We start from the raw sequence: 7,735 nt of genomic DNA on the forward strand, positions 1-7,735 counted from the left end.
CAACACTTGAAAGTGTGCAAGTGCAAGTTTAATACTTGCAGGTGTACAGCTCCACACACTGTAAAAATTTTAGTCGTTCCAGTGACGACAATGTTAAGGCTAATTATTTTTACAAAGAAGTCGTTCCACACAAAAACAAACTTGTCGTTAACTTTACAGGATTCTTGTCATTTGTTTTGGAACGACATATCTGATAATGAAAGAATCGTCATTAGTCATTGATGACAAAGTCATTTATTGACGACCTACTTGCCTATTGACGGGAGGTTCATTATTTCTTTATTTTATATTAGTGCAGGCTTATAATGCTGCACTAGAAAAGATTTAGTGCATGGGTGAGCTTTAAGGTAACAAAGAAGGCTCGCTGCTCTAAATGGAGATCAAGTATTCTTTATTTCATAAGTATCAGTAAATATACATCACGTTACATAGCTAGTCAAACAGTTACATTTTGAACAACCTTCATCAAATATGTGACAGCGTTGCCCTGCAGTGCTTTGCCACAAATAGATTGCCGTGGTTGAAGGAGGCTTTTTAGTGCTGTCTACGTTCGGTTGTCATGCTGTAAATAGTTTCACTCATAATAATAAACCATGTTAAGGAAAGGGACAAAAAATTTGGAATTCAGATACTTTTGTATTAGATTTTACCTGTACTTCTTGTAGGCTTGTAGTTGCACATGCAGAAACAGCAGTCCAAGTCCTTATTTGTGCTGGGCTATGCGTGAACAGTTACTTCTGCGTTTCAAAATCATACTATGCTGTAAAAGAGTACCAGTGTATTAGCGGCAAACTGTGTTCCTAATAAATTTAGTATCAAGGACGTGACATTCTAGATCTCTTACCAAACTTCAAGAGTCAGTGCAAATGTATTATCTCCTTGCTCGATTTCTGGTCCCTTGTGCAGATTAGGTTAGGTTCCACTGGAAAATGATAGATAATGTTATAAGGGCTCAGATTGTTGGTATCAGGCAAAACGCGGACAAAGCAGTGTTAACAGAAGGCTCACATATAAATCAGATAGTTTTGAAATCATGAGAAAATGTCTTACCAGGATTGAAATTTCTGATCTCGTCGTCGGGTTTGTTGTGACGTGAAGTACCTAGTTATTAGCAGAGCTCCGACGCCGAGCAGACGACCTGTCGCGTCACCTTATTTGCAGCTGCAGCAGCCACCACATCACAACAAACAAACACACAAAAAAACCCAAGTGTCTGTTCAGTGCTCAGAATTGGAAACTAAGTCATAAATACTTTCAACAATCTACTGCCTTCCGTAAAGACACGCGATATTGGTCAGCTCCTTCGTAAAGTGTTAGCAGCCCTATACGTGTACAGTGTTGAGGTAAATCGATGATAAATAATCTTGCTCGCCCATTGAAAACATTTCCATATCTGCTCAAACAAGCTTTGAAATTATGGTTACCATCTTTTTCTTCTGTTTACTAAAAGACAACAATTTTGTCAAAATGATGAAATTGTTGTAGACCTGCTGTGACAAGATAATTGATATAATGAATAGAATTAAAATCTCGTTACTTTTAGGATATGTATTCTACAACATTGTCGTGACAACTTGTCAAATTGACAATTAGTGTCGTTACTATTAATCCCTCTAGTGTTTACAAGAGTGTCGTACCAATGTTGTGATTTGACGAGTACTTCATCACAATAAATTTACAAAATGTTTGTCAATGTGACAATGTTTTCTCATCCTAATTCCTTGACAAGATGTTCATCAATGATTTTCTCGTAAAATGACAAGAATTTTTTACAGTGTGCTGGTACTAGGACGCCGGCCGCTAAAACGAGGAAGGAAACGTTTGGCTTGAACAGAAGCAAGTACGTTAGTATGAAACGTGCCGATGCAACGCCAGTGCTGCTGAGGTTTATCACGACGACGACGTATGTGTTGCGGACTACAGAGCGTGCGAGAGGAACTTGCAGGAGATAGCTCTCGCACAGGGTAGCCGAGAGTCGTTTGCCTGGGGACCGGGGAGAGTCATGGAAACGCTAACTTCCCGCACCACACTGCTACACTCTCTATCTCTGTCGCTCACTTCCTCTCTCTCTTTCTCTCCCTCTCCCTTTCATCCCTCTCTCTCTCTCTCTCTCTCTCTCTCTCTCTCTCTCTCTCTGTGTATGTCAGCCCTCTCCGCTCTACCCTTACTGCACGTGAGAGACCACGGGCAGGGAGCGGCGCAGGGCTTTTCATAAAATCCCGCTGCTCTCTCTCTTCCTTCCCTCACCCACCCCCTTCCCTTCCTAGTCTCGTGCCGTGATTGCCCTCTCTCTCTCTCTCACTCTCTCTCTCTCTTTCTCTCGCTCACTTCCTTGCCAGCGCACCGCATAGCAGCCCTCGGCAGCCCCCCCTTTTGCAAGCTCCATCAGCTGCTCGTCGGCGGCGGCGGGTTCAAATTCAGAATAATTGGAACACTGATGGTGCGGTGCGTTGATTATTCGGTCGCTGTGGCGCCCAACGTGGCTGGGACCTAACGTGGCGCCTAACGTGGCGCCTAACGTGGCGCCTAACGTGGCGCCTAACGTGGCGCCTAACCCGCGCGATAGGCCCCGCGCCCAATTAGCAGGCGCCGCGAGACGAAACGGAACGCGGTCGGTAATTGGATCAAGGCGGTTTGCACGAGACGCGTGCAAGTAACGCCGCTGTTCGCGCGCCATTCAACGCGTTGTATATTTCCGTTTCCGAAAAATATTCGGGGCAAAATGGAAAATTTTCGGACAAAAATGGAAAATTTTCGGGAGAAAATGGAAAATTTTCGGGAGAAAATGGAAAATTTTCGGGGGAAAATGGAAAATTTTCGGGAGAAAATCCCCCCCTTCCCCTCGGACCTTCTAATTGGCTTCTTACATTTCCGCCCTCGTCCGAAGGGGCCGGCAGGGGAGCGAGAAGGAGGATGTTATTGCAACGTTTTGAAAGGAGAACTTTGAGGGCGAATAAATAATCAAACGGGCCGCGACTCGACGCTGTGGGTGAAAAGTGCCGGTGAAACGGGAAGTGCTCGGTGTGAAACGTGTAAAGTGTGCTGTGTGCACTGTAAAAATTTTAGTCGTTCCAGTGACGACAATGTTAAGGCTAATTATTTTTACAAAGAAGTCGTTCCACACAAAAACAAACTTGTCGTTAACTTTACAGGATTCTTGTCATTTGTTTTGGAACGACATATCTGATAATGAAAGAATCGTCATTAGTCATTGATGACAAAGTCATTTATTGACGACCTACTTGCCTATTGACGGGAGGTTCATTATTTCTTTATTTTATATTAGTGCAGGCTTATAATGCTGCACTAGAAAAGATTTAGTGCATGGGTGAGCTTTAAGGTAACAAAGAAGGCTCGCTGCTCTAAATGGAGATCAAGTATTCTTTATTTCATAAGTATCAGTAAATATACATCACGTTACATAGCTAGTCAAACAGTTACATTTTGAACAACCTTCATCAAATATGTGACAGCGTTGCCCTGCAGTGCTTTGCCACAAATAGATTGCCGTGGTTGAAGGAGGCTTTTTAGTGCTGTCTACGTTCGGTTGTCATGCTGTAAATAGTTTCACTCATAATAATAAACCATGTTAAGGAAAGGGACAAAAAATTTGGAATTCAGATACTTTTGTATTAGATTTTACCTGTACTTCTTGTAGGCTTGTAGTTGCACATGCAGAAACAGCAGTCCAAGTCCTTATTTGTGCTGGGCTATGCGTGAACAGTTACTTCTGCGTTTCAAAATCATACTATGCTGTAAAAGAGTACCAGTGTATTAGCGGCAAACTGTGTTCCTAATAAATTTAGTATCAAGGACGTGACATTCTAGATCTCTTACCAAACTTCAAGAGTCAGTGCAAATGTATTATCTCCTTGCTCGATTTCTGGTCCCTTGTGCAGATTAGGTTAGGTTCCACTGGAAAATGATAGATAATGTTATAAGGGCTCAGATTGTTGGTATCAGGCAAAACGCGGACAAAGCAGTGTTAACAGAAGGCTCACATATAAATCAGATAGTTTTGAAATCATGAGAAAATGTCTTACCAGGATTGAAATTTCTGATCTCGTCGTCGGGTTTGTTGTGACGTGAAGTACCTAGTTATTAGCAGAGCTCCGACGCCGAGCAGACGACCTGTCGCGTCACCTTATTTGCAGCTGCAGCAGCCACCACATCACAACAAACAAACACACAAAAAAACCCAAGTGTCTGTTCAGTGCTCAGAATTGGAAACTAAGTCATAAATACTTTCAACAATCTACTGCCTTCCGTAAAGACACGCGATATTGGTCAGCTCCTTCGTAAAGTGTTAGCAGCCCTATACGTGTACAGTGTTGAGGTAAATCGATGATAAATAATCTTGCTCGCCCATTGAAAACATTTCCATATCTGCTCAAACAAGCTTTGAAATTATGGTTACCATCTTTTTCTTCTGTTTACTAAAAGACAACAATTTTGTCAAAATGATGAAATTGTTGTAGACCTGCTGTGACAAGATAATTGATATAATGAATAGAATTAAAATCTCGTTACTTTTAGGATATGTATTCTACAACATTGTCGTGACAACTTGTCAAATTGACAATTAGTGTCGTTACTATTAATCCCTCTAGTGTTTACAAGAGTGTCGTACCAATGTTGTGATTTGACGAGTACTTCATCACAATAAATTTACAAAATGTTTGTCAATGTGACAATGTTTTCTCATCCTAATTCCTTGACAAGATGTTCATCAATGATTTTCTCGTAAAATGACAAGAATTTTTTACAGTGTGCTGGTACTAGGACGCCGGCCGCTAAAACGAGGAAGGAAACGTTTGGCTTGAACAGAAGCAAGTACGTTAGTATGAAACGTGCCGATGCAACGCCAGTGCTGCTGAGGTTTATCACGACGACGACGTATGTGTTGCGGACTACAGAGCGTGCGAGAGGAACTTGCAGGAGATAGCTCTCGCACAGGGTAGCCGAGAGTCGTTTGCCTGGGGACCGGGGAGAGTCATGGAAACGCTAACTTCCCGCACCACACTGCTACACTCTCTATCTCTGTCGCTCACTTCCTCTCTCTCTTTCTCTCCCTCTCCCTTTCATCCCTCTCTCTCTCTCTCTCTCTCTCTCTCTCTCTCTCTCTCTCTGTGTATGTCAGCCCTCTCCGCTCTACCCTTACTGCACGTGAGAGACCACGGGCAGGGAGCGGCGCAGGGCTTTTCATAAAATCCCGCTGCTCTCTCTCTTCCTTCCCTCACCCACCCCCTTCCCTTCCTAGTCTCGTGCCGTGATTGCCCTCTCTCTCTCTCTCACTCTCTCTCTCTCTTTCTCTCGCTCACTTCCTTGCCAGCGCACCGCATAGCAGCCCTCGGCAGCCCCCCCTTTTGCAAGCTCCATCAGCTGCTCGTCGGCGGCGGCGGGTTCAAATTCAGAATAATTGGAACACTGATGGTGCGGTGCGTTGATTATTCGGTCGCTGTGGCGCCCAACGTGGCTGGGACCTAACGTGGCGCCTAACGTGGCGCCTAACGTGGCGCCTAACGTGGCGCCTAACGTGGCGCCTAACCCGCGCGATAGGCCCCGCGCCCAATTAGCAGGCGCCGCGAGACGAAACGGAACGCGGTCGGTAATTGGATCAAGGCGGTTTGCACGAGACGCGTGCAAGTAACGCCGCTGTTCGCGCGCCATTCAACGCGTTGTATATTTCCGTTTCCGAAAAATATTCGGGGCAAAATGGAAAATTTTCGGACAAAAATGGAAAATTTTCGGGAGAAAATGGAAAATTTTCGGGAGAAAATGGAAAATTTTCGGGGGAAAATGGAAAATTTTTCTGACTTTGTAAGTTTTTTGTTTTTTCCGAAAAAAAAATCGGGAATTTCTTTTAGTGAATTTTCCGGAAAATTTTGGAAAATTTTAAAAGAAGGTTTCCGGAAAACTCCCGAAAACTGCCAACCCTATTGGTCCCATGTAATCACGTGTGAGACATGCCTTTCTGTGAGTACGCTGCAAGAGCCGCGGGAGGCGACTGTTTCGCCTGACGTTTTCCAGTCACCGCAGTCAGTCGGGACATTCGGAAGGAAATCCACCTCTAGAGGCTCCAGTCACTTTTCCAGTCAACACCAGTCACTTTTACTACTAGCTTTTCCAGTCAATTTTCTATCATCTTCCAGTCTACCAAGCCAGATTTGACTTAAAGTCAAGTCAGAGTAGATCCATTTGTGAAGTGATGGAACCCCTGCTCGGTTGTTTTGTCAGGCCCTTGAAACGGCACCGCAACGTTTACACTTACAATCCTCTCCCACCCCTTTGTACTTCCGCCGGCGGTACTGGTGGAGCCTTTACACGGACCGAAAATGGACAACTTCCCTTCCGCTATAGAGTCCGGAGAAGAAAATTGGGTCGGTTTACAGAGGGAAGGCGGGGGAAGAGGAAAAAAAAGAAGAAGAAGAAGAATGAACACTTCCGGGTGCCGTCTCCATTTTTCTTTGCCTCCGCCCCCCTCTCCCGCGCGCGTTCTGGTCAAGTAGTAAGCGGAAGAATTGTCGGTTTGGCTGAACTGTGGAGGAGGAGGAGGAGGAGGGGTGGTGGGAGGGGGTGTGAGGAGGACGGGGTGGTCGAGGGGAGTTGTTGGTGAACGAAAGAAACGAAAGACCCCGCCGCGGCTCGGCTCGGCTCGGCGAGCCAGTTTTAAGTTCGGACAAAGAGAGCCGTTGCGTCATTAGCCCGTCTGACTTTGAAAGCGCGCGCGCTGCCCTCGGCCCGGCCGCCGCTGTCTAATGGCGCGGCCCCCCTGCCACTGCCGTTGTAGCGAATATTTATCGTCCGTCTGTCTCCCTCTCGCCCGCGGGCTCATCAAGATGTCAGAGAGACAGAGAGAGAGAGGCAGAGACAGAGAGCTATCGGTACCAGCAGTGGGCTTAGCCGAACGTTGTTGCGGCCGCGGCTGCTACGGACACCCAAAGTGTGTGAATGTAGCATACTTGTAGGTGTGTAAAATGTAGCTCACTTGGAGGTGTGTAAAATGTAGCGCACTTGTAGGTTGTGTGAGTGTAGCTCACTTGTAGGTGTGTGAATGTCGCACACGCTTGTAGGAGTGTGAATCACCATTCGTCCACCAGCGTGGAGGAACAAGTGTATTGATTGATCTCAAACAGAGATAATTCACATCTTTTGCTCCCTTAAGTGTTCGGATTGGCATTGTACGGATTGGCATTATTGACACACCTACAAGTGTGTGACATGCACACACTTTGTGCTTTAAGTGTGGACTATGCCCGGGGGTGGCGATATATAGGGATGTTCGTAGTGGAGGTGCTCCAGGAGGAGAGCAAGGTACACGTTTCCTGGAGCTCAACGGCGAGCTCCTCTTCCTCGCGGTGCCAGAGGACTCCACCGCCGCCCGGGGCTGCCTGCGGGGTCCTCCACGAACGTTCCCCTTCGCGCGACGGCAAAGCGGGATGATGAAGTCCTGGGGTCGGAGTACTGGAGCGGGAGCTGGTCGGAGGCTCCACCGGGCTCCAGTGAGGGAGAAGTCTCTCTGTGTCTGCGGCCAGCTGGGCCGAACTCTCCGCCCCCCGCCCCGCCCCCGCAAACGCGTGTGTGTGCCCTGCCGCGCCCCTTCGCGGCTGGAGGGGTACGCAGAGTGCAGGGGAGGTGGAGGCCGCCCCCGTCCCCGCCCCGCCCCCGCACCAAGGCCCCAGCACGGCAGGGGCAGCAGCAAGCACCAGTCCGATCTGATGGGCCAGGTCTTGCC

The 7,735-nt window shown here is 46.8% G+C and overlaps 1 protein-coding gene and 1 long non-coding RNA gene across 6 annotated transcripts in view; one reads left to right on the plus strand and one right to left on the minus strand.

Annotated features, from left to right (window-relative positions):
* The window catches only part of LOC113209367 (somatomedin-B and thrombospondin type-1 domain-containing protein-like), a gene marked incomplete at its 3' end in the record, with an annotated part of 195,332 nt that overhangs the window by 143,009 nt on the left and 44,588 nt on the right, over window positions 1-7,735 (plus strand).
* Window positions 371-4,124, minus strand: LOC113204868 (uncharacterized). Of its 5 annotated transcripts, none has more exons than XR_008011343.1 (4): window positions 4,044-4,124; window positions 845-922; window positions 651-760; window positions 371-562 (listed from the first exon to the last, which is right to left on the minus strand). It is a non-coding gene; the product is annotated as an uncharacterized LOC113204868 (long non-coding RNA). The 5 variants fall into 5 exon arrangements; XR_008011347.1 differs by lacking the exon at window positions 845-922 and adding an exon at window positions 3,838-3,915; XR_008011345.1 differs by lacking the exons at window positions 651-760; window positions 845-922 and adding exons at window positions 3,644-3,753; window positions 3,838-3,915.

This window comes from Frankliniella occidentalis, unplaced genomic scaffold (assembly GCF_000697945.3).
Source record: "Frankliniella occidentalis isolate FOCC.00 unplaced genomic scaffold, Focc_3.1 Scaffold89, whole genome shotgun sequence".
In the NCBI taxonomy this organism is placed as follows: Eukaryota; Metazoa; Arthropoda; class Insecta; order Thysanoptera; family Thripidae; genus Frankliniella; species Frankliniella occidentalis.